The following is a 23,312-nucleotide window of genomic DNA, read 5'->3' as shown; positions in this document are numbered from 1 at the left end:
CTAGAAAATTAGTGTTAGCCACCTGTAAAACTTCTGGAAAGAATAGACTAGTAGCCCTGGATGGCTGTGATAGCACCATGGGCATCTACAGGATGGGATTGTGACATGTGACCCAAAGCACCACAAGTCCTTTCCCACCTTTTTAGTGTTTATTTTTCTCCTTAGAGCTTGAGCATTCACTTCTGCTACACTGAAACATAGGCTTCCTACTTTAAAAAGCAAACAAACAATTCCCTGCCCATTGCAGAGCAGTTTCACATCTTCAGCATGAGTAGTTATGAAGCAACCCGCAATGAGCTTGGAATTGGAAAATAAAGACTGTTTTTCTCCTAACTTTGAAAATCAGTAGGTTTATTCTAGGACAAACTGCAAGCCAATTTGGACCCTAATGTGCCCCACAATTATGTCATCAGGAACATTACTAATCAGGAACATTACTAATCAATTATGTCATCAGGAACATATGGCCACCCCAATGTCTCTCCAAGGCCTGATCTCAAGGGTGAGGAATCTTTTTCTGCCCAAGGGCCATATTCCCTTCTGGGCAGCATTCTGGGGGCCACATGCCAGTGATGTGAATTTTACCTTTGTAAAGGCTGGTATCTACACATACTCACATGCCTCTCTGTCTTCCATCCAGTCAATCAAGAGGCATTATCAGAGTTCAAGGGTGTGCCCTAGCCAATCAAGGATGGTGTGGAGGACCAGTGAGGGTTGTGGCCTGGGGAAGGGTGTAACCTACAAACTCCCTCCCACTTACATGTTAGTCCAGAAGCCTCCAGCTGACTCTGGTACTACAGCACATTTCCAAGATTGCCTGAATCAATGGCTATACTGGGTGTAACAGGGATGTTGTTATCATTATATTCAACCAGTGTCATACCCCTACCCTCCAAAAACATGCAAACATCCTCCTTATTGCTCTCCCTCACGAGCACAAAGAACAATAAAAAATCATGACCATAAACATACCTTGGAGCGAGATGTGTAAAAGCTCTCTGTCACACTTTTATTCTCATTGTCCATTGATTCTACCGTTTCTCATTTGTGGTGATGGATTATTCTTTGTCTTGCTTTCAAGATTATTGTCAATTGAGACAAGCTGAAAAGTTAAAAGAAAGTGTGATTATGTCCTGTTACTTAGCCACACTGCATTCTGCACAGTGTTCCATCCAAACAGAATCTCCCCAGATAGATCACCTTCCTTTCAATTGGCCACAACAATTCTGTGGGTCATTGATCCTAAATGGGAGCCTATAAACTTCTCTGGTGGTTTCCAGAAAATGAAATCCACCCATATTTCAGGACACACTGTTACAATTCAGGTGTTAATAGATCTGAAAAGCTAATCCCTCTATGTTCTGAAAGTTATTCTCAGAACTTGTTTGTTATGGCATCTAGAACATATAAAGAGGATGTAAGCAAAGTGCCAACATCAGATAGCTGACTAATGCTTATGATGGGCCTATTAAGTAGGGTGGCCACATGTCCTACATCACAGCAGTCCTACATCCCACAAACACATCCTATGTTTGAAGGAGTTGTTTATTTGAAGTCAAAGACTGGTTTCACGATAAAAGAGGGTATTCTCTGTGGCAACCCCAGCAGCGCAAACTTTCATGGTGAAGGGAGAGTAAGAAATAATTTACAATTCAATAACCGAACTGAATTTGTTAACATTGTTAACAGCCTTAGCAGCAGCGTTCTGAACCAAGTCTTAGCTCTACTCACACTTCAAATGCAGCCCTTTGTAAAGCCCACTACAGGAATTCAAGCACTAAGCCTTGTATTTACCGGTCCAAATCTCCAGTCACCAGGAATGAGTGTAGTTAGTGTACCACCCTACACAAGACAACGGCCCTCTTGGCCACATGTGACATTTAGATTTAGATAGGGTGGTAGCTAAATGGTAGGGCATCTGCTTTGCATGCAGAAGGTCCCAGGCTCAATCTCCAGCATCTCCAGGTAGCCCTGAACAGTCACTGAGTAGACAATAATGAGCTAGATGGACCAATGATCTGACTCAGTGCAAGGCAGCTTCCTATGACCATGCAAGGTTCAGAAGAACCCTTTAACTAAGCATTAAAATGAGCAGTAGGGAGTTGCAAATGGTGACATAAAATGTTCAACTGAGATATTGTCAAATCTGCACTCTGTTCATTATAAGATATGTCAGAAAATGGAATATATCAATGGGGCAACATGCATCGTGGAAGGAGGGGAGGAATCGTCTCAAAGGAGTTTAAACAAGCCAAAGAGTTTGTATAAAGCCATCTGGAGCCATATGCTGCCTAGTTACTCAGTAAGATGAATTAATTACTTTGATGAGGCACATACTTCAATCAGAAGACAATAAAATATCAAATCCTTTGAATCCTGCCTCATAAAGACACTAGATGACATCATGAAATACAGTATTATTGTTGAATGCTTCAGTATTACAGGGCTCCCTAACTGTAACACAGGCGTCTCCCCAATTCCATGCAATAAGCACCCAATTCCCACTGACACATGCACTGAAAACAGAACCAAAAGGGGCAGGGCAGGGGTGGAACAGTGTGGAATGGAGCTGGGTGGGAGAGAAACGAGGGAATTCCCACTTGTGTGCATTCCGGTGACATGCGCAGTAGCCCAGAATGGAATCCTCATATAAGTTGGGGATTCCCCTGTATTTATAGAACAGAGATCTTTTTCAATCTCACTTTTAATAAATGTGCACAGCACTTGGCCCAACAAAAGCTATTTTTCTCAAACAGGGGTGGGGGGGGGTGAAAATGTCTGCATTCTTACAAGCACACAGCTTTAAGAAAAAAAATTGAGAACACGAACAACAGTTTGTAAACTGGAAGGTCAACTCTTTCAAAAAACAAAAGCATTTTAAAATCTCAGTATTTTTAGTCAATTGCGTAATTTTCAATTGTTTGAAAGATGTACCACATGGCATTGTATATCTGCAGTGCTGTAGCAAGGATATACCAACTATAGCTCTGACTCTACTAGAAGATAACTAAAGGAAACGATTCTTCCTGTGCTTTCCTGGAATTTTCACAAAAAATGATATCTCCTTCTAGCATAATAAATCACAGTGCCTACAGCCTACACAGTGGGAGGATGTTTTGACAAGGATTCCTTATGATGCTATTGCATCTGCCTTGTCAAGACGCTGAGATGCCTTGTGAAACGGAGGGAGCTTCCTTGTCTGGTAACTTCTCCAAAAACAAAAGGGCGGGGGAGACTGTCAAGGTGTTCTAAGACTGAGAGAGAGCTTGCTGTAATGTAGATGCTATTTTGAATGGTGAAAGTCCACCAAAACAACACTGTGGGCTTGAGTGGCAGCCAACCTCTATAGCTAACTTATTGCTGATACACAGAGGAAACTCAGCCTTGGGAACCTAATGCAGCCCTCCAAGCTTCTCACTGGCCTCACTTCAAACCTTGGGTATTTTTACCTGGCTGGATTCCTGAAAATTCTCGTTTTTCTGTATGCAAGAGGGTATGTGAGTGTGTGTCTAAACTAGCCTCTTGTACAAAGGTAACATTGAAATTGATTATTCTGCCCTCTTTTACCTTTCGGCATGCCCAACACTGACAACGTTCCCCCACAGAAAGTTACCTAGAGAATAATGTAGGGTGAAAAGGCCAGTAAACCCATTGCTGTAATGGGGACACTACTTTTGATCACAACACAAGGAGAACCCTGATAAAATCAAGTCACACAGCATTGCAGTGCTACAGAACAAAAGGGAATCAACCAGGTGAGCACGTCAGTATCGCTTTTCAAAGTCTTGCCTAAGCTGAGGGCCACTTCTCCATAAAAAAAGGAGGGGGAACTTAGCTCCCCTTACTTAGAGAAGTTAGAAACAAACTTTGCAGACCCAACAGTTGACAAATATCCCCTTCCCTTTTGAGGTGGATCAGTTGCCTTTCAAAAGTGAGTAATCTTCCCCCACTGCGGAAAGTGGTAACTCTCTGAACACCACTTATTACAAATCGCAAGTGGAAAGAGTGATGATGTACTTGGGTCCTGCTCCTGGGCTTCCCACAGGCATCTGGTTGGCCACTGTGAGAACTGGAAGCTGGACTAAAAGGCCTTTGGCCCGATACAGAAAGCTCTTATGTGTCAGCTTGATTATCAGCAGACTATGCCTTTCCACATCCTATTTGCAGCAGTGCCCATCTGATACTTCAAGTAATAAATGGCAGTTATTAAAGGCATTCCTCACTGACTCCACTGAACTAGATCAGTCTCAAAACCAGATTTTGTTTTTTAACTTCTACTTTTTTCTGGGAAGATAACACGAAAATTTCTCTAATGGCTCTTCTGCTTGCTAGTGTAGCGCCTTTGTCCTAGGTAATATATCACACCGAAGAAAGTACCACAGAAATTAATGGGGCAAAGGGCTGATTGACACATTAAGGTTTCTTCTAGCAGAGATAACTTGCACAGCCATCTTCCTCATTCGTGGCAAAATAAACACACACCTCACATATCACAAGTGACTGTGAATATATTGTTTTCTTATATGAAAAATTGCCATATAAGACAATGATCTTGTTTTCATGTAATGCTAAAGCAAACTGTGGCTTAGTGTGAATGAGATGCTCCTGGCGAGCTCTCCCTTCAGTTATTCTGATGCTGCACTGAGCTGAACTATGGTTTGACTTTGCATATCAATCAACATAGGTTTGTGGTTTAGCTCTCCAGGGCAAACCACAAGCTGTAAACTATAGGACCAACCTTGGTTCGAGCTTGTGGGTTTGTCTGCAGAGAGCTAAACCCCAAGTCCAGGTTTGTAGGACACATTACCCTGACTTAGCAGAGCGCAGCAGAATGACTGATGGAGGAATAAACTAGTCACAAGCTCGTCTCTGAAAGCCTGCATGTTTGCTCCTAAGCCATGATTTGGCTCAGTGTTATGTGCAAACTGAGCCATTGTCAAATAATTAATTTATAGAACTCCCTGCCATAAAGATATAGTGGTGACCACTGGTTGGTTATAAAACGGGGTTTGAAAAACATTCATGGGGGGCATATCTATCAGTCAAGTCATGATGGTTATATGAAATCTTCATGGTGGGGAGGAGGATTTGTTTTTCAGCATCACTCCCACTTTATTTCCTGTTGATTCCAGATACTGTTTTTTCTCTCTGCAAACAACCACGGTTTTGCACAACAGCCACAGTCCTAACATAAAACATGAAAAAGACGACAAATGAAAGTATGGTGGCATGGCTTCAAAGGCAACTAACTTTAGTTTGGGGGAAAGGGGAAACTGGGAGTGGATGAAATGTGGAAAACAGAATGGGCAGAGTTTAAAGTGTGGATGCAATAATGCAGGAATATTGAGGAAGAACTGATAAAGAAGGATAATGTGCTGCCAGTACTGTGCACTATTCACATATCAAAGATATGATATTGCATATACCCTTAGTAAAACAGCTATCTAGAATCATAGAATCATAGAGTTGGAAGAGACCACAAGGGCCATCGAGTCCAACCCCCTGCCAAGCAGGAAACACCATCAGAGCACTCCTGACATATGGTTGTCAAGCCTCTGCTAGATGGGCCCTAACTCCTTAGGAAATGTACTTAGGATTGCATCTAAACCACAATTAATTTTCCTTTGATTAAATCCAATGTATCTCATTGGAGATGTGAATTTATTATGACTATAGCTTAAATTCATTTAGCTCTTGGAGATTGCATCCAAAGCTTCCATTATCATGCATTTATACATTTTGGTACACGTTTCCCTGTGCATTTTTGTTTGTACACATCATATAGGCTGTTATCTCCATTAATGCTTTTGCTCAATTTCTTCTCAATTCGTTGTTTCTTCTTCTCCTATAAAAATATAAATAACTCTTCCTAGTCATTTCTGGTATATATACAAGCCAAGAACATGAGTTTACAAGTGTAAAGTAAGCTCTCAGCTCCTTAACTAGATTAGAAATTTTCTCAGTTGACGAATCCTTTTTAAAAAATCCTGTAGAATCCTTAGCATCTAAAGAATCCCTGAAAATCAGACTTACCAGAAATAAATTTACCATAATTAGCTTAGTGCCTGCGCATTCAAGATAACTTTGTACAAATATTTTCAAACAAGGATGGTCACAGGGGATAATTTATGGCAAGACTTGATGGTACAGTAACAGATGTTGCTGGAAGCCTTGAAATTCTCAATGTAGCATGCGATGCTGAAAACAAAATGCTAGAAATGAGAAAACAGAATATACTTTTTCTGAATCCTATAGAGCATTTGTTCTCAGTAGATAGGAAAACCAGTTAAAGAACACTGCTGATGAAAAATTCACAGATGTTTTTGAACACAGGAGCATTTGGTTCTCTGAATTGGCGCTAAATAGGCAAGGTGCCAACTTTTTCAGAGTTTGCTTAAAAAACAAAACAAAAACAGACAACATGTAACCTGGGACTGGAAGCAGTGGGAATCAGGTGAAAAATGACAGCATCATTTTTCAGAAACATCCCTACAGAATTATGTCCAGAAGCAAATCAACAGAGTTCCTCTTAAATATTACTTTTTTTTTTTTTTTGCAACATGGATCCAGTTTCATTATTTATTTATTTATTTATTTATTTAACGGGACACGGGTGGCGCTGTGGTTTAAACCTCTGTACCGCTTGGACTTGCCGATCGGAAGGTCGGCAGTTCGAGGCCCCGCAACAAGGTGAGCTCCCGCTGTTCAGTCCCAGCTCCTGCCAACCTAGCAGTTCGAAAGCCCACAGTGCAAGTAGATAAATAGGTACCGCTCCGGCGGGAAGGTAAACTGCATTTCCGTGCGCTGCTCTGGCTTCACCAGAAGCGGCTTAGTCATGATGGCCACATGACCTGGAAAAACTGTCTGCGGAAGCGGACAAACACCGGCTCCCTCGGCCTGTAAAGCAAGATGAGCGCTGCAACCCCAGAGTCGTTCATGACTAGACTTAACTGTCAGGGGTCCCTTTACCTTTACTTTTATTTATTTATTTTTTATTAAACTTATACACCTATACCTGGAGGTCTTGGGGCAGTTCACATCACAATCCTATCCATGAAGATTCAGAAGTGAATCCAACTGTGGGACTGGGGGGTTAATTTATATGATTTACCTGCCTAAGACTTGCAGCCTGTTCAAATAACCTAATAGCATCCCCATTTAAAAAAAAAAAAAATGTGAGCATGTTCTATGTGCACATAAACACACACATGCACACTAATAACCTACTGTTTTATTTTGTGCTGCAGAGTACATTGTTCTGTTTTTTTTAAAAAAAAAATCTGTTGTAAAGTGCTTAGAAACCCGTGATTCAAGATGAATTCATAAATATTTTAAAGGAATAATAAACGAACAGCCATTGATCCTTGGAGAAAATGTCTTCCACAGACACATACTCTGCAGTAATTATTAATACCCCTGAGCGTCAAGGAATCATTTGATTTTGGGTATGGGTGTGATGGCTAATGAAAAGTTAATTTCCCTCAAGATTTCGTCTTGCACTCGCTGTCTTCCATCTCACCCGCCACCCCACCCCAAACACACCCACCCACCTACCTACCTTCACTTCCAGCTCAGCCAGTAGACCACAAGCCTCAGGGCTGTGGGTTCAAGCCCCACATGGGGCAAAAGATTCCTGCATTGCAGGGGGTGGACTAGATGACCCCCCAAGGTCCCTTCCCAACTCTACAATTCCCATGGAAATGTCTCTGTAGCTTGGCTGCTTCAGAGAGGCGTGTTTCTATCAGGGCTGAAACGTTATGTGCTTTTAACCGGCTGTAGCAAAAAAACAACCCCCAAAACCCAACCCACTTGAAATTCGCCTTACAGGGTCCATTTAACCTCCGGTTCATTTGGATATCCTGAGAACCCCTTTCCTCATTTCCGAACCCGCCTCTCAGTCGAGCGACATTTCCCAGGTTTAAACTGCCTGCTTTGCAAATAATAATAATAATAATGACAATATATATTTCATGCCACCCTTTCTCCTCACCTTTCCTCATTTCCGAACCCGCCTCTCAGTCGAGCGGCATTTCCCAGGTTTAAATCTAAACTGCCTGCTTTGCAAATAAATAATAATAATAATAATAATGACAATATATATTTCATGCCACCCTTTCTCCTCACCTTTCCTCATTTCCTCAGTCGAGAGGCATTCCCCACGTTTAAATTTAAACTGTCTGCTTTGTAAATAATACAGTAAAATGATGATGATGATGATGATGATGATGAAGGTGATGGTGACAAGATATATTTCCTTCCACCCTTCCTCCTAACCCTCAAAACCAGGCGAAAATGAAAAGAAAAGCCAAGTCAAATTTCCAACGCCTCACGGATCTTCCCCCCTCTGTCTCTTTTAACTCTCACAAAGAGGGGGAAAAAACCCCACGTAAAACGCGACCCGCCCCCCTCAATCCGTCCGCAAGCCCCATCCTCGCCACACAAAATTGGGGTCTCCACACGCTTTCTGAGGGAATGACGGAGGACAACGTACGGCAGGGTCCCGAAAAAGCAGCCTCCCCGGCCCCCCTTTTCCCCACCACCTCAGATTTTACCTCAGGAGGAGCAGCGCCGCTGCGAAGATCCACCGCGGAGGAACCCGGGCGATCTCCCGCCGCCGCCGCCGCCGCCGCCGCCACGCGCGACGCAAGACGATGCTCCCCGGCAGCCCAGGAAGGCCAATAGCACATGTTGCCTCGCGTCCGTCACGTGGCAGGCGCCAGCCAATCCCTCGGCGGGTCCCGCTCCGCCGCTCCGCCCCCCACAAGCCGCTCTCCCCCCCACCCCCCAACCCGCATCCCACTTAGAATTCCCGGCTGTGAGAACGCACGAAAGATACCCTAGGAGTCGGGAAATTTCAATAGCATTAGATATCCTGGGGGGGTACCCTGAGGGTCATCTAGTCCAACCCCGAGGGATATTGCAGCTGTCCGTCTCTAGGGGGGAATCGAACCTGCGACCTCGGCTTTATCAGCGCCACGTTCTACCCAGCTGAGCTACCCAGCCACGCAAGGCGTTTGCCCTCTTTGAATTGTTTTACTAGAGCTGAGTTGGCGTCCAGTGTTACATCAAATATTCAGGTATCTGGGCCAGCTGAATAGGCTGGGGGGTTTTGCGCTGGAATCGAATTTAGTTCCCAGAATATAAATGGAAGTGTTTTTGGTTTTTTTGCAACAGCAGGGACAAGTTATTATGGAGATTAGAGGCAGGATTATGCGAGAGCTGTATTAGATTAGCCATAATCAGGCCAAAATGGGAAGGCCCGTATTTAGCCGTTGTGGTTTTTAAAAGATTTAAAAAGTTGATGAAGGAAACAGGTGCTGTCAATAAGCAGGAGGCCCTTCAGAAGAATATGTGCTAATTGGGAAGAGAAGCAACTTCCTTGGCAATATTGGGAGAGCTCAGCTGATGGATCATGAGACTCTTAATCTCACTCAGGGTTGCACAGTGGGCAAATGATTCCTGCATTGCAGGGTGTTATTTATTAAATTTGCATGCCACCCATTCATCTGAATATCTCAGGGCAGTTCAACGCATAAAAACACAAAATGAAAACATAAAGTGCATGCATTACTTTGACCCTTGCTGTCTCCAAATCTCACATCCCCTTTTCTATTCATGCTCTACAATAGTGGTTCTCAAAGGGTGCACCACACTGGTCCGGCAGGACAGAATGGCTAGTGTGGCGGGAAGGTGCAAGGATAATCAAACATCTAAACGTTTCAGTGTAGTACTGTATACGTCTTATAGTACATAGTAAGAGGCTTGTTTATAATTACATTTTGGGAATGATTCATATAACTGCATTGGACTAGATGACCCTGGCTGTCCCTTCCAACGCTACAGATTCTAAGACTCGTAAAACTGCCTGTCAGCTGGCTTGGGAAATGGGTGAAGAAAGGAGCCAGGTACATTAGAGGACTGCAGTCAAAACTTCCTGTCTTGGCTTCTGTTCTGATCTAGATCAAGTTCTTGAATCCACTTGTGGCGTTTAAATACACCATTTGAAGTACTGTACACGCCAGTTACTGCAGCACCATGTTGTTGTTGTTGAGTCGTTTAGTCGTGTCCGACTCTTCGTGACTCCATGGACCAGAGCATGCCAGGCACTCCTGTCTTCCACTGCCTCCCGCAGTTTGGTCAAACTCATGCTGGTAGCTTCGAGAACACTGTCCAACCATCTTGTCCTCTGTCGTCCCCTTCTCCTTGCGCCCTCCATCTTCCCCAACATCAGGGTCTTTTCCAGGGAGTCTTCTCTTCTCATGAGGTGGCCAAAGTAAAGTACTGCAGCAGCATGGGTAAAGGTAAAAGGGACCCCTGACCATTAGGTCCAGTCATGGCCAACTTTGGGGTTGCAGCACTCATCTCGCTTTACTGGCCGAGGGAGCCGGCGTACAGCTTCCGGGTCATGTGGCCAGCATGACTAAGCCACTTCTGGCGAATCAGAGCAGCGCACGGAAACGCTGTTTACCTTCCCTCTGGAGTGGTACCTATTTATCTACTTGTACTTTGAGGTGCTTTCGAACTGCTAGGTTGGCAGGAGCAGGGACCGAGCAACGGGAGCTCACTCTGTCACAGGGATTCGAACCGCCGACCTTCTGATCGGCAAGTCCTAGGCTCTGTGGTTTAAACCACATGGTTTCCAGACCATACGGGCTGTATGTGATTGTATCAAAGAGCAACATTTCTCAAACAAAACAAAATTCAAAGGAAGGGTCTGAGAGCTGCAGTGGAGAGACAGCTGAGCTACCATAATAGCATTTCTCATTATGAGTCTAATATAGAAGTCAATCAGGATTATCATAATAATCAAACAGAGGACTTAAGGGCATTATGAACAACATCAACTGATGACAATTCCACAGATACTTGAATCATTAACTGTTTCTGCAGATTGCTGTACGCTGGGCTGGGAGTGTCCTTGTAATGCTGCTTTTATTAGCGTGAACAATAAAACTACTTTGTTCTGCAAAAAAGGGGTATTCTGTTTTACTGGCCCCTTGATGACATTGATTGGGTGTGTAAGCCTCGCTGCAATGGCAATTTCCCAATGTTTACCATACTAGAGATCTAAAGGAGGAGTCCTAGTGCGCTTTCACAGCTGTGTTATCACAAATCTGGCAGCAACTAACATGGATCTAATCAAATCCTTAAATACTGTCTCCTGGTCACCACCCTCTGACTCAAACAGTAGGGCTGTGCAACCTCTTCATCTGAATTCTGAATACCCAAGTTAGGTGTGAATATTTGGGCCAAAGCCTTCAAAGAAAGCTTGCCTGAAGTGATCCAAAGTTAATACCCATCCCAACCTTCTCCTAAGCCACACAACCTGTATCCAAATAACACCAGCTTCTGCTAGTTCTTTGAATAACAAAGAGTTGTCATTTCAATTCAGCTAAGGAGGGGGGTTCATTGGGTTCATTGGGCCATTGGGTTCACCCTTTAAAGCTCAAAAGTTCTCTACAAGGGGTGGAGCCTGGTGGAGGTAGTCAGCATACAGAGGCTTCCGTTTGCTTCCAACCCTTGTTGGAGCAAGTTGGTCACTTGGAGATGTCTATAGTGTGCCTGGCCTCGTTCTCTGTGGGATCCTGCATCAGACCAGAATCTTCTTTGGCGATCACTCATAGCCGAGTAAGATTGTCTTCCATAAACACGGTTTTAACAATGAGTCCGTAAGTGACTGTGAAGGCCAATTCTGGATCCACACCTCTTTCCACAGTGGGAACATAGGTTTCCGCGCGGGAGTTGATCACAGTGTGGATCTTAGCATGTTCCTCCCTTGCGTCCTGAGTTCAAGTGTCTTCAAAGCCCATGACACCTTTGGTAAAGGCTGTTCTCCAACTGGAGCACTCGCAGGCCAATGTTTCCCAGTTGTCAGTGTTTATACTACATTTTTTTTAGATTTGCCTTGAGACAGTCTTTAAACCTCTTTTGTTGACCACCAGCATTACACTTTCCATTTTAAAGTTCGGAATAGAGTAGTTGATTTGGAAGACACTCATCAGTCTTCCGCACAACATGACCAGTCCAACGAAGTTGATGTTGAAGAATCATTGCTTCAACACTGGTGATCTTTGTTTCTTCCGGTACACTGATATTAGTTTACCTGTCTTCCCAAGTGATGTGTAAAATTTCTCGGAGACCAGAATATGACAGCCCATAAGGAGCATCACTTACCACCCTGCCAACAGCATTCTGTACCAGCTGGACTAGCTGCAAGGGAAGCCCAACACAGGGTGTACAGTATTACAGTAGTCTAAAAAAGAGGTAACTACCACATGTGTCACAATAGCCAAGTATTTCCTGTCCAGGGAAGGGCACAGTTGGTTCACCAGCTGAAGTTGGTGGCAGGCACTCTTCCATGCACAAAGATCATTCCAAGAACTGCCCTAAACTGCCTGTTCCCCTAGAGCAGGGTTTCCCAAACCTTGCTCTCCAGCTACTTTTGGACTATAGTTCCCATCATCCCTGGCCACTGGTCCTGCTAGCTAGGGATGATGGGAGTTGTAGTCCAAAATCAGCTGGAGACCCAAGTTTGGGAAACCCTGCCCTAGAGGGAGTGCAACCCCACCTAAAACAAGTGACCCTCCATTTTTGGACCTGGGAACCGTTCACCAGCATCTGGGTCTTAGCAAGATTCAGCTTCAGTCTACTGTAATGTACACCATATGAACACATTACAGACTTATGCAATTGTCTGGGGGTTTGTTGAAAAGAAAAGTTGTGCCCCCCAGAGGAGCATCCTTAGATCCTAACAATTCCATCTGCATCCACAGCTTGTCTTTATATTTCAATTCACGCACACCCTCCCTTCCACTCCCCAAATGCTCTGGCTTCATTCATTGCCTGCTGCTTTCTTGTCCATTACGCAGTACAAAGCAATCTGAAGTTAAACACAGACATTTGCATTTGGAAGGCAACACACTGTTTTAAATTTATCTTTATATATAACGCCATGAGCCATTGTTCAGGGAAAACTGCAAATTAATAAATTCAAGTTTTCTCCATTGTTTGGCTGTGTCAGCGCCACACTGGATTACTCCTGGGCTCCAGATACGACTTGCTATGCATCACCAAGGGCTGGTGTTTGATGAAAACAAAGTCTAAAACACTCTGCACACAGAACTATTTTGTTCTTATTTTATATCACGTTGCACCACTTGTCCCGGGAGACCTGAGTTCAAATCCACATTCAGTGATAAAGCTCGCCAGGATCCATCTCTCTCATCCTAGTCTTCCTCAAAGAGTTTGTGAGTATAACATCAGCACCGATCAAAAGATTGGCGGTTCGAATCCCCACGGCAGGGTGAGCTCCTGTTGTTCGGTCCCAGCTCCTGCCCACCTAGCAGTTCGAAAGCACGTCAAAGTGCAAGTAGATAAATAGGTACTGCTCCGGTGGGAAGGTAAACGGTGCGTTTCTGTGCACTGCCAGAAGCAGTCATGCTGGCCACATGACCCGGAAGCTGTCTGCGGACAAACGCTGGCTCCCTTGGCCTATAGAGCCAGATGAGCACGCAACCCCAGAGTTGTTGGTGACTGGACCTAACGGTCGGGGTACCTTTACCTTTACTTTTTCCTTGTAAATGGATATTTTTATTTCAGTAGGTATCTGTACTAGATTTGAAACTGCTTTTATAAATTTGATTTTTTTAATTGTTTCTATGTAGGTAATTGTTTTTTATGACTGCAATTACTCTGTTTTTTTATATGCAAATGATTTCACAGTTCTGAGAAATCAATCTGTTAGTGTGATGGCACCTAAACTTTGGAACTGCCTGCCTGTCAGGCAAGCACCTTTACTATAGTCTTTTTGGTGCGTGCTTGAAACGTTTTTGTTTAGGCAAGTGTGCCCGACAAAGAGATGTTGACAGACATCACAGGCCTGCTCCTGGTTTTGACTCAAGACAGCTTTTTACGGTTTATGGTTATCAATCATGGTCCGCAATGAAGGGCAAATAGCTTCATTTGAATGACCATACCATGAAAATCCTTTGAGTGAAATCTTTTGACTTTGAATAGGCTGCTTCAGATGCTGTTGCCCATTATTGTCCAGCGGGAAATCTTTCTTCGAGTTTAGCACATTATTCCAAGTCCAATAGCCCATATATGAAAACCATGTTTCACCACAATCTTTTTAGAGAATTCGCAACTCCTTTATGATGGTTTATTAGTGTTTCCTTTGAGGCATCTAACAACTGGTTTCCAGACTCCTCGGGGACCTAGCTGAGAAAGCAGGCATGGAAGTTAGCTAATGTAGCTCATATGGTTTAAATGGCTTGGATCTAGCGATGGGGGTGGAATTCTTCTTTGAGTCACGTTTTAATGTGAACCTACCCTGTTCACACTTCCTAAAACAATGCACGAACAAAAACAAAGCTATCCTTTGAAATCTGCACATCCTGCATTTTTAAAAAACACATTCTTAATAATAAAATACATTTCCCCCTGATCCAGAAATCATTGCACACAGCATCAGGCTACAAGCAGGTCTCTTCCTTTTGCTGCTCTAATCCTCCCATTTGGGAGATATGACAAGAGAACGTGTGTTGTCCCACCTACATCCAAGCAGGCAATTGTCCCCATCTGCTTGGCAGTGCACTTGTAACTCTGAATCAACAAGCAGAGTGTGCAACTAAGCAGCAGGATGTGGGCTTCTTCCCCTACCCAATTGGGGTGAGTCATGCCTAGGAGGTTCGTATCCAATGTGACTCACATTGGTTTTATGGGACAATAGTGCTCGCCCCAATAAAGCCATAGGGTTGGCTCCAACTTACTTGGAGCTGCTGTTGTTGTTTAGTCGTTTAGTCGTGTCTGACTCTTCGTGACCCCATGGACCAGAGAACGCCAGGCACTTCTGTCTTCCACTGCCTCCCGCAGTTTGGTCAAACTCATGCTGGTAACCTCGAAAACACTATCCAACCATCTCGTCCTCTGCCGTCCCCTTCTCCTTGTGCGCTGCATCTTTCCCAACATCAGAGTCTTCTCCAGGGAGTCTTCTCTTCTCATGAGGTGGACAAAGTACTAGAGCCTCAGCTTCACGATCTGTCCTTCCAGTGAGCACTCAGGGCTGATTTCCTTCAGAATGGATAGGTTTGATCTTCTTGCAGTCCATGGGACTCTCAAGAGCACTACTCTAATTGGAGCAGAGCCACTTAAATTCATGGACCTGATTTAGTCATTAATTTCAATGGATCTACTGAGCATTTTTTTAAAACAACAAGACACTAATAACACCTTTATGCCGTTTAATGTGTGAGACCCCAAAGCAGTTTGCAGATAATAATAATAATAATAATAATAATAATAATAATAATAATTTATTTATACCATGCCCCTCTGGCTGGGTGTCCCCTGCCATTCTGGGCGGCTCCCAACAGAATATTAAAAACACTCTAAAACATCAAACATTAAAAGCTTCCCTAAACAGGGCTGCCTTCAGATGTCTTCTAAAAGTCAGATAGTTGTTTATTTCCTTGACATCTGATGGGAGGGTGTTCCACAGGGCGGGTGCCACCACCGAGAAGGCCCTCTGCCTGGTTCCCTGTAGCTTCTTTTTTTTTTTTTAAATAATTTTTATTAATTTTACAACATAAACAAAAAACAAACAAACATAACACGACTTCCCCATACCTCCCCTTCACTGCATTCTTGTTTTAGAATTTTTTAGCAATCCTTCATCCATTTTTATATTTAATTCTCTTTAAAATTTTCTTAAGCTTAAATTTTTACAGCTGTAATTCTTTATATCCAATCCCTTGACATCTTAACATTCCGAAATTTTACAACAATTTTTAAGATAGATTTTGAATTTTTTCCAGTCTTCTTCCACTGTCTCTCTCCTCTGGTCACGGATTCTGCCAGTCATCTCTGCCAGTCCCATAAATTCAGTCACCTTGGTCTGCCATTCTTCCAGAGTAGGTAATTCTTTAGTCTTCCAATACTTTGCCAAAAGAATTCTTGCTGCTGTTGTTGCGTACATAAAAAATGTTCTATCTTTCTTTGGAACCATTTGGCCTACCATGCCCAAGAGAAAAGCCTCCGGTTTCTTTACAAATGTCCACTTAAGGATTTTCTTAATTTCATTATAGATCATTTCCCAGTAGGCCTTAATCTTCGGGCAGGTCCACCAAAGATGATAAAAAGTTCCTTCGCATTCATTACACTTCCAACAGTTGTTATTGGGCAAATGATATATCTTTGCAAGCTTGACTGGGGTCATGTACCACCTATAGATCATTTTCATTATATTCTCTTTTAGGGCACTACATGCCGTAAATTTAATACCTGTGGTCCATAACTGCTCCCAGTCAGCAAACATAATATCATGACCAATATCTTGTGCCCACTTAATCATGGCTGATTTAACCGTTTCATCCTGTGTGTTCCATTTTAGCAGCAAATTATACATTCTAGACAAATTCTTAGTATTGGGTTCTAACAATTCTGTTTCTAACTTTGACCTCTCCTTCTGGAATCCTAGTTTCCTGTCCTGCTTAAAGGTCTCATTAATCTGGTAATAATGTAACCAGTCTCGGACTTTAGGTTTCAATTTCTCAAAGCTCTGTAGTTTCAACTTTTCACCATCATATTCTATAATTTCACAATATTTTGGCCAGTCTGAATCCATGTTCAGTCTTTTTACCGCCTTGGCTTCCATTGGTGACAACCACCTGGGGGTTTTACTCTCTAACAAATCTTTATATCGGTTCCATACATTATACAGTGCTTTCCTGACAATATGGTTTTTAAAGTTTCTATGAACCTTTACCTTGTCATACCATAAATATGCATGCCAACCAAAGTTGTTATCGTAACCTTCCAGATCCAGAATATCTGTATTCTCAAGAAGTAGCCATTGTTTCAGCCAGCAAAAAGCTGCTGCTTCATAGTAAAGTCTTAAGTCCGGCAGGGCGAAGCCCCCTCTATCCTTTGCATCAGTCAAAATCTTAAATTTTATTCTGGGTTTTTTGCCCTGCCAGACAAATTTAGATATATCTTTCTGCCACTTCTTGAAACAGTCCATCTTGTCTAAAATTTGCAATGTCTGGAACAAAAATAACAATCTCGGCAATACATTCATCTTGATAACAGCAATTCGGCCTAACAAGGAAAGTCTCAGCCTAGACCATATATCAAAATCTTTCTTCACTTCCAACCAACATTTCTCATAATTATCTTTGAATAAGTTCACGTTCTTAGATGTTAAATTCACCCCCAGATATTTTACTCTTTTTGCAATTTCCAAACCGGTTTCTCTTTGGAAACTATCTTTTTCCCCCATCGTTAGATTTTTTTCCAACACCTTTGTCTTATGCTTATTTAATTTGAAACCTGCTACTTGACCAAATATTTCAATTAATTCCAAAACTCTTTTTGTACTGGCTTCTGGCTGTTGCAATGTCAAAACTAGGTCATCTGCAAATGCTCTTAACTTATAATGTTTAGTTCCGACCTGTATTCCTTTAACCAGCTGGTCCCTTCTAATCATATTCAGGAAAACCTCCAGTACCGATATAAACAATAGGGGGGATATTGGGCATCCCTGTCGTGTCCCTTTCTCTATTGGGATCTCGTCCATGACCATACCATTTACAATTAGTTTAGCCTTTTGCTCAGAATATATTGCACCTATACCGTTTTCAAAATTTTTGCCTACCCCCATCCCTTGGAGATTCCTCTTCATAAAACTCCAGCAAATATTGTCAAAGGCTTTCTCTGCATCCACAAAAATCAACACAGCTTTTCTATTTATGTCAGTTTCCAGAAGTTCCAAAATATCTATAATGTTCCTCACATTGTCTGACAATTGTCTACCTGGTAGAAAGCCTGTTTGGTCCCTGTGAATCTCCTCTAACAAAACTTTTTTAAATCTTTTTGCTAAAATGTCTGCAAAAATTTTATAATCCACATTCAGAAGTGATATAGGGCGGTAGTTCTTGACTTGATGTTTCTCAGTTTCTGTCTTCGGTATAAGTGAGATGAATGCTTCCTTCCACGATTCGGGAGCCTTTCTCCCCTCCAAGATTTGGTTACAAACTTCTTTCAATGGTTGTACTAACCATTCCTTCAATGCTTTATAGTATCTCGCAGTTAGTCCATCTGGTCCTGGTGATTTCCCTAGTTGCATATCCTGAATGGCACCCTCTATTTCTTGATCTGTAATTTTCTCATTCAAACTCCTTCTGTTTTTTTCCGAAATTTTTGGCAGGCCGTATTTTTCAATAAATTCTTCTATCTCTCGTTCATTCTTTGGCCCTTGTTTATACAGTTTCTTGAAAAAACTTTGAAAACAATTACTTATCTCATTTGGTTTATTAATAAACTTCCCATCTACTTCGAGTGATGTCACCGTATTCAGCTTTTGTCTCTTTTTCAATTGCCATGACAGTAGCTTCCCACATTTATCTGCTGACTCGAAGGTCTTTTGCCTCATTTGTTTTATTTTCCATTCTATTTCCTGATTCATCAGTTCCATATATTGTGTTTGATGAAACTTTATTTCTCTTAAAATCTCATGAGACTTAGGCTTAGATCTCAGTTTCTTCTCCCCTTCTTTTATTAGGTTCCAAATTTTCTCTTTCCTCTCATTCTGTTTTTTCCTCTTTATTGAATTCTGTTGTATTAGGAAGCCACGCATCACGGCTTTGCTTGCGTCCCAAATTACTCTTTTTTCGACATCTGATCTCAGGTTTATCTCGAAGTAGTCTTTAAGTGTCTTTTGGGCCTTTTTAGAAATTTCTTCATCTCCAAAAAGGGTGTCATTCATTCTCCATCTAAAGGTTCCAGCTGTTGTCAGTCTCATTTCCATCTTCACAGCATTATGGTCGGAGCAGGTTTTTGGGCAAATTTCTGTTTTTTTAACCCTTGATGCCAGATTACTAGAAATCCATATTTGGTCGATTCTAGTCCATGTCATTTTTGCTTCAGAGAAAAAAGTCCCCTCCCTTTCCAGAGGGTTCCTAGTTCTCCAAATGTCAATCAAGTCCATAGTGTCAGTCAGTTCAAAAAAAGTCTTTGGTAGTCTTCCATCCTTGGATATTACTTGTCTTTGGGCCTTGTCCATGTTTGTGGAAACAACTCCATTCATATCGCCCATCATTATAATTTTAAGGTCCAAAAAGTCCATTAAAGTCTCATGCAACTTCTTGAAGAATTCAGCCTTCCCCTCATTTGGTGCATAAACTCCAACAATCAAAATCTTTTCTCCTTGAATTTGAATTTCCACTGCCAGGTATCTTCCTTGCTCGTCCTTAAAGATCATTTTTGGCTCCAATTTTTCCTTGACATAAATCACTACTCCTCTTTTCTTGACTCTATCTGATGAGATAAATTCTAATCCTAGTCTCTTATTTGTTAGAAGTTTTCTATGTGTCCTGGCAATGTGGGTTTCTTGTAAGCAAATTACATCTAAGTGTTCTTTCTTTAATATATGAAACACTTGGCCCCTTTTTCGGGGATGGTTTAGACCATTACAATTCCAACTCAGGAGTTGCAGAGACATTTTTATTGCTGGGTACCTCTTCCACCGACTGCACCAAGTTGTTGCTCCTCCTCGGTCGGTGCTTGGTTCAATCCAAATGATAGGTTTGAAATGTCCGGTATTTCCCTCTCACTAACGGTTCCTTTCTGAAGATCCTCTAAGTTTCTTTCCAGAAAAAGTTCTTTATCCTGATTTGTTTTTATTTTAATTTTCTTCCCTTTAAAGTTGAAGGACAGCCCTTGTGGGAATTCCCACCTGAATGGAATATTGTTCTGTTTGAGTAAATCAACTAAATCTTTAAATTGAATTCTGACCTCCAAAAAGTGTTTAGGAATATCCTTGAAGATCTGTATCTGGGAGTTTTTAATGACCAAGGCCTTCTGGAAATGTAAATTCAATATTTTATCTCTTTGTTCCTTTGATCTCAAGGTGATTAGGCAATCTCTTGGTTTCTTGCCTTGCTTCCTACCAATCCGAAAGGCTGTAGTTATTACAAATTCATCTTCCTCTCCATCTAGCTCATCATTCCAGAAATCTTGAAATTTATCTGTAAGGAATTCCCCAAGCTTGTCCTCTTCCTCTTCTGGTACCAATCTCAGTTTCAGGTTCTTACTTTTCCTCTCCAATTCCAAAAGGGCTAAAGCTGCATCATGTTCATGTACTTTCTTTGCAATAGGCGCAAATTTTCCCTTGGTTTCTTCAGCAGTGGTCCTGGCACTCTCAGCTATTTTCCTTGTTTCCGTGCTCTCTTGGATTAAACGATTGATAGAGTCTGTATTAGATGATATTGTCGTTTTGATATTGATATTGGTTTTGATATTAATATTGATATTGATATTGATATTGGTTTTTCACTTCTCGCAGGGAGGGAACTGCCAGAAGGCCCTCAGAGCTGGACCTCAGTGTCCAGGCTGAACAATGGGGGTGGAGACGCTTATTCAGGACACAATAAGATCATAAGAAATCTATGCAACAGCACTATAATCAAGAACACAAAGGAGTACATCAAGAATAATAATACCCACCGATAAAGCATTAATTAAACAGGGCAGTGCAATGATTCTTATGAGCACAACTAATTTCAGACACCACCCATAATTCCAGCCAAGGTAACAACTTAAAGAAAGCTTCCCACCAGTGTGGCTGCTTTAATTTGCTTTATCCACTGGAGCCTACCTACAGCACCTAACCGTGATATAATTAAAGCCTTAAAAGCCCTTGTGAATTATTTCTCTGTTCCATTCCAGTTCCAAAGCATCTCATTGGAATCAACGTCTGCATTTTTATGAACAGCGAAAGTAACAAGTAAAAGCCTCCCAGAGAGCTCTTTATTTTTCCAGACCTCTTCCCCTACGAAGACTGTAATTATTTCCTCCTCTGCTGCCTGCATAGTAGTTAATTCTCATCCTCCCTCGCACTTGATATCTATCCCCCAAGCTTATTAAACACTCTAATAAATGATACTGAAATATTACTAAAACGACTGCAGCTCTATGCAAAAAAAGCCAGTCTTACCTACACAAAGCATAAACAATTTTTCCTTTCGTTTTAAAGGTCTTTGGCTTGTAATATTTGTGAGGCACTAAAAGTGGTGTGTATGTGTGTCGCAATCCTTGGTATGGTCACTTTATTATAAATAACATTTGTAATACTTCCTTTCTCAAATGTTATTTGTGTAGTCTTTCAGATATTAAGCCAGACTTAGTCCCAACAGCCCTTCAAATAGAGGCCTCTCTTCTGATTGTCATTCAAATAGAGGACTATCCTTGTAGATATGGCCACCCTACTGCCAAACAAATAGGTGGGCAGGTTCACGTGAGAAAAGACAGTCCCACAGACAGCCCAGCCTCTTGTCATTTTGAACCACCATCTTCTCCTTGAACCTGCCCATCAGTTAAGATCCCCTAGTCCCAGGCCATGTAAGCTTAAAAGGCCAAAGACAGTTCCTTTAATTAAGCCTGAAAACAAACCAGTAGTATGTGAAGATTTTTGATTTATTCACAGCTGTCAGTCCCAGTTAACAATCAGACTACCTCATTTCGTACAGTTGCGGTATCTCGATGCTTTTCAAGCGAGGCTCCATGTACAACATGCTACATTAGTCTTATCCTAGGTGTTCGTTACTGTAGCCAGGTGACTTAACTTCAAGATTATCAAAGTGGGTTGATTGGCAAGTGTGGCAAAACATGATCCTATGGCAAGTGTGGCAAAACATGATCAATAGGAGTATAGCATCTAGATCAAGGGAAGTAATAGTGCCACTGTATTCTGCTCTGGTCAGACCTCACCTGGAGTACTGTGTCCAGTTCTGGGCACCACAGTTCAAGAAGGACACTGACAAACTGGAACGTGTCCAGAGGAGGGCCCTTGTGGTCTCTTCCAACTCTATGATTCTATGATCCTAAAGCAGTAATGGCCAAACTTGGCCCTCCAGCTGTTTTGGGACTATAACTCCCATCATCCCAAGCTAACAGGACCAGTGGTCAGGGATGATGGGAATTGTAGTCCCAAAACAGCTGGAGGGCTGTGTTTGGCCATCACTGTCCTAAAGCAATAAGAATAGGGTCCTGAAAATACGGAGAACAAGCTTTGCAATCATATGACTGTGTCATGTCTTGCTTGCGAGTTTCCCCAAACGTGTGGCTGGTATTTGGGTGGGGACAGAATACTGCAAGACTGTGTTTATGTTCTGGGACGTGGGTGGCGCTGTGGGTTAAACCACAGAGCCTAGGACTTGCCGATCAGAAGGTTGGTGGTTCGAATCCCCGCAACGGGGTGAGCTCCCGTTGCTCGGTCCCTGCTCCTGCCAATCTAGCAGTTCGAAAGCACATCAAAGTCTAAGTAGATAAATAGGTACCGCTCCGGCGGGAAGGTAAACGGCGTTTCCGTGCGCTGCTCTGGTTCTCCAGACGCGGCTTAGTCATGATGGCCACATGACCCAGAAGCTGTACGCCGGCTCCCTCGGCCAATAAAGCGAGATGAGCGCCGCAACCCCAGAGTCGGCCACGACTGGACCTAATGGTCAGGGGTCCCTTTACCTTTATATCTTGCATAATTGAAAATGGCCTCGCTTTCTTCTTTAAACAGTAGCAGCCAGAGTGTCTTTCATAATTTAGCCTCTTCACTCCTGCATCCCTAGTGGTCCCTTTACCTTTACCTATGTTTATGGTCACAGGCATAGCCAAGGGAAAGAGCTCCAGCAGTGCCATACCTCATCCCAGGACTGACCCAATACATTTTGGCACCTGAGGCAAACCACAAAACGGTGCCTCCACCCTGCACTGACTCCTATTCAACAAGAGGCCGCTGTCAAGATGGCATATGGTGGGGCAGCAACAGAGGTGGGCAAGGCATTCCTTGGCGGCTGGATCAGCTACCCCGTGGATCCTGCCGCTTGAGGCAGTTGCCTGACTTTGCCTCATGGATGGGCCGGCCCTGTCCTGTCCTCTAGCTAAGGATCAGCCCTCACTTTCAGCTGAATGAAGCAAAACAAATGGATGGCTGGGGTAATTGCACCAATTCTGTTGTATTTGTGCCTGGGGTGAATAGAAAACCAATATGTACATTTTTTAGGGGTGAGTGGGTGTCAATCCATCTCCCCCCTCTCTCCCAGTTTTGATGATTCCCTAGCAGAATTGCTTTATTAAAAGTATGGGCTCCCAAAGACAGGATGAATTAATGATAGATGTGTGGCCGATACAAAGACAGAGGCAGCTTAACTATTTTCATTTCTTTTGCTAAATAGTCCAAAGAAAGCATTTATTGCTGCCACTAGGTTTCAATAAATAATGCCACTAGTCGTGTGGCGGCATTGTAATATAAAACTGGAGAAACT

General features: G+C 42.6%; 1 protein-coding gene across 3 annotated transcripts in view; it reads right to left on the bottom strand.

Annotated features, from left to right (window-relative positions):
- Positions 1 to 8,692, bottom strand: part of TMEM108 (transmembrane protein 108) — a 186,717-nt gene extending 178,025 nt beyond the window's left edge. For all 3 annotated transcript variants that reach the window (XM_081882262.1, XM_081882266.1, XM_081882263.1), the window contains exons 1-2: positions 8,553 to 8,692; positions 973 to 1,102 (exon numbers count right to left, since the gene is read on the bottom strand). The gene's annotated coding sequence lies outside the window, so the exon portion shown is untranslated. The remainder of the gene's footprint in view (positions 1 to 972; positions 1,103 to 8,552) is intronic.
- Positions 8,693 to 23,312: the final 14,620 nt, after the last annotated feature.

The sequence above is a fragment of the Podarcis erhardii genome (assembly GCF_964252035.2).
Source record: "Podarcis erhardii genome assembly, chromosome: 12".
NCBI classification, from domain to species: Eukaryota; Metazoa; Chordata; class Lepidosauria; order Squamata; family Lacertidae; genus Podarcis; species Podarcis erhardii.
Note: the sequence above shows the minus strand (reverse complement) of the source record. Positions and strands in the feature narration are given on the sequence as shown.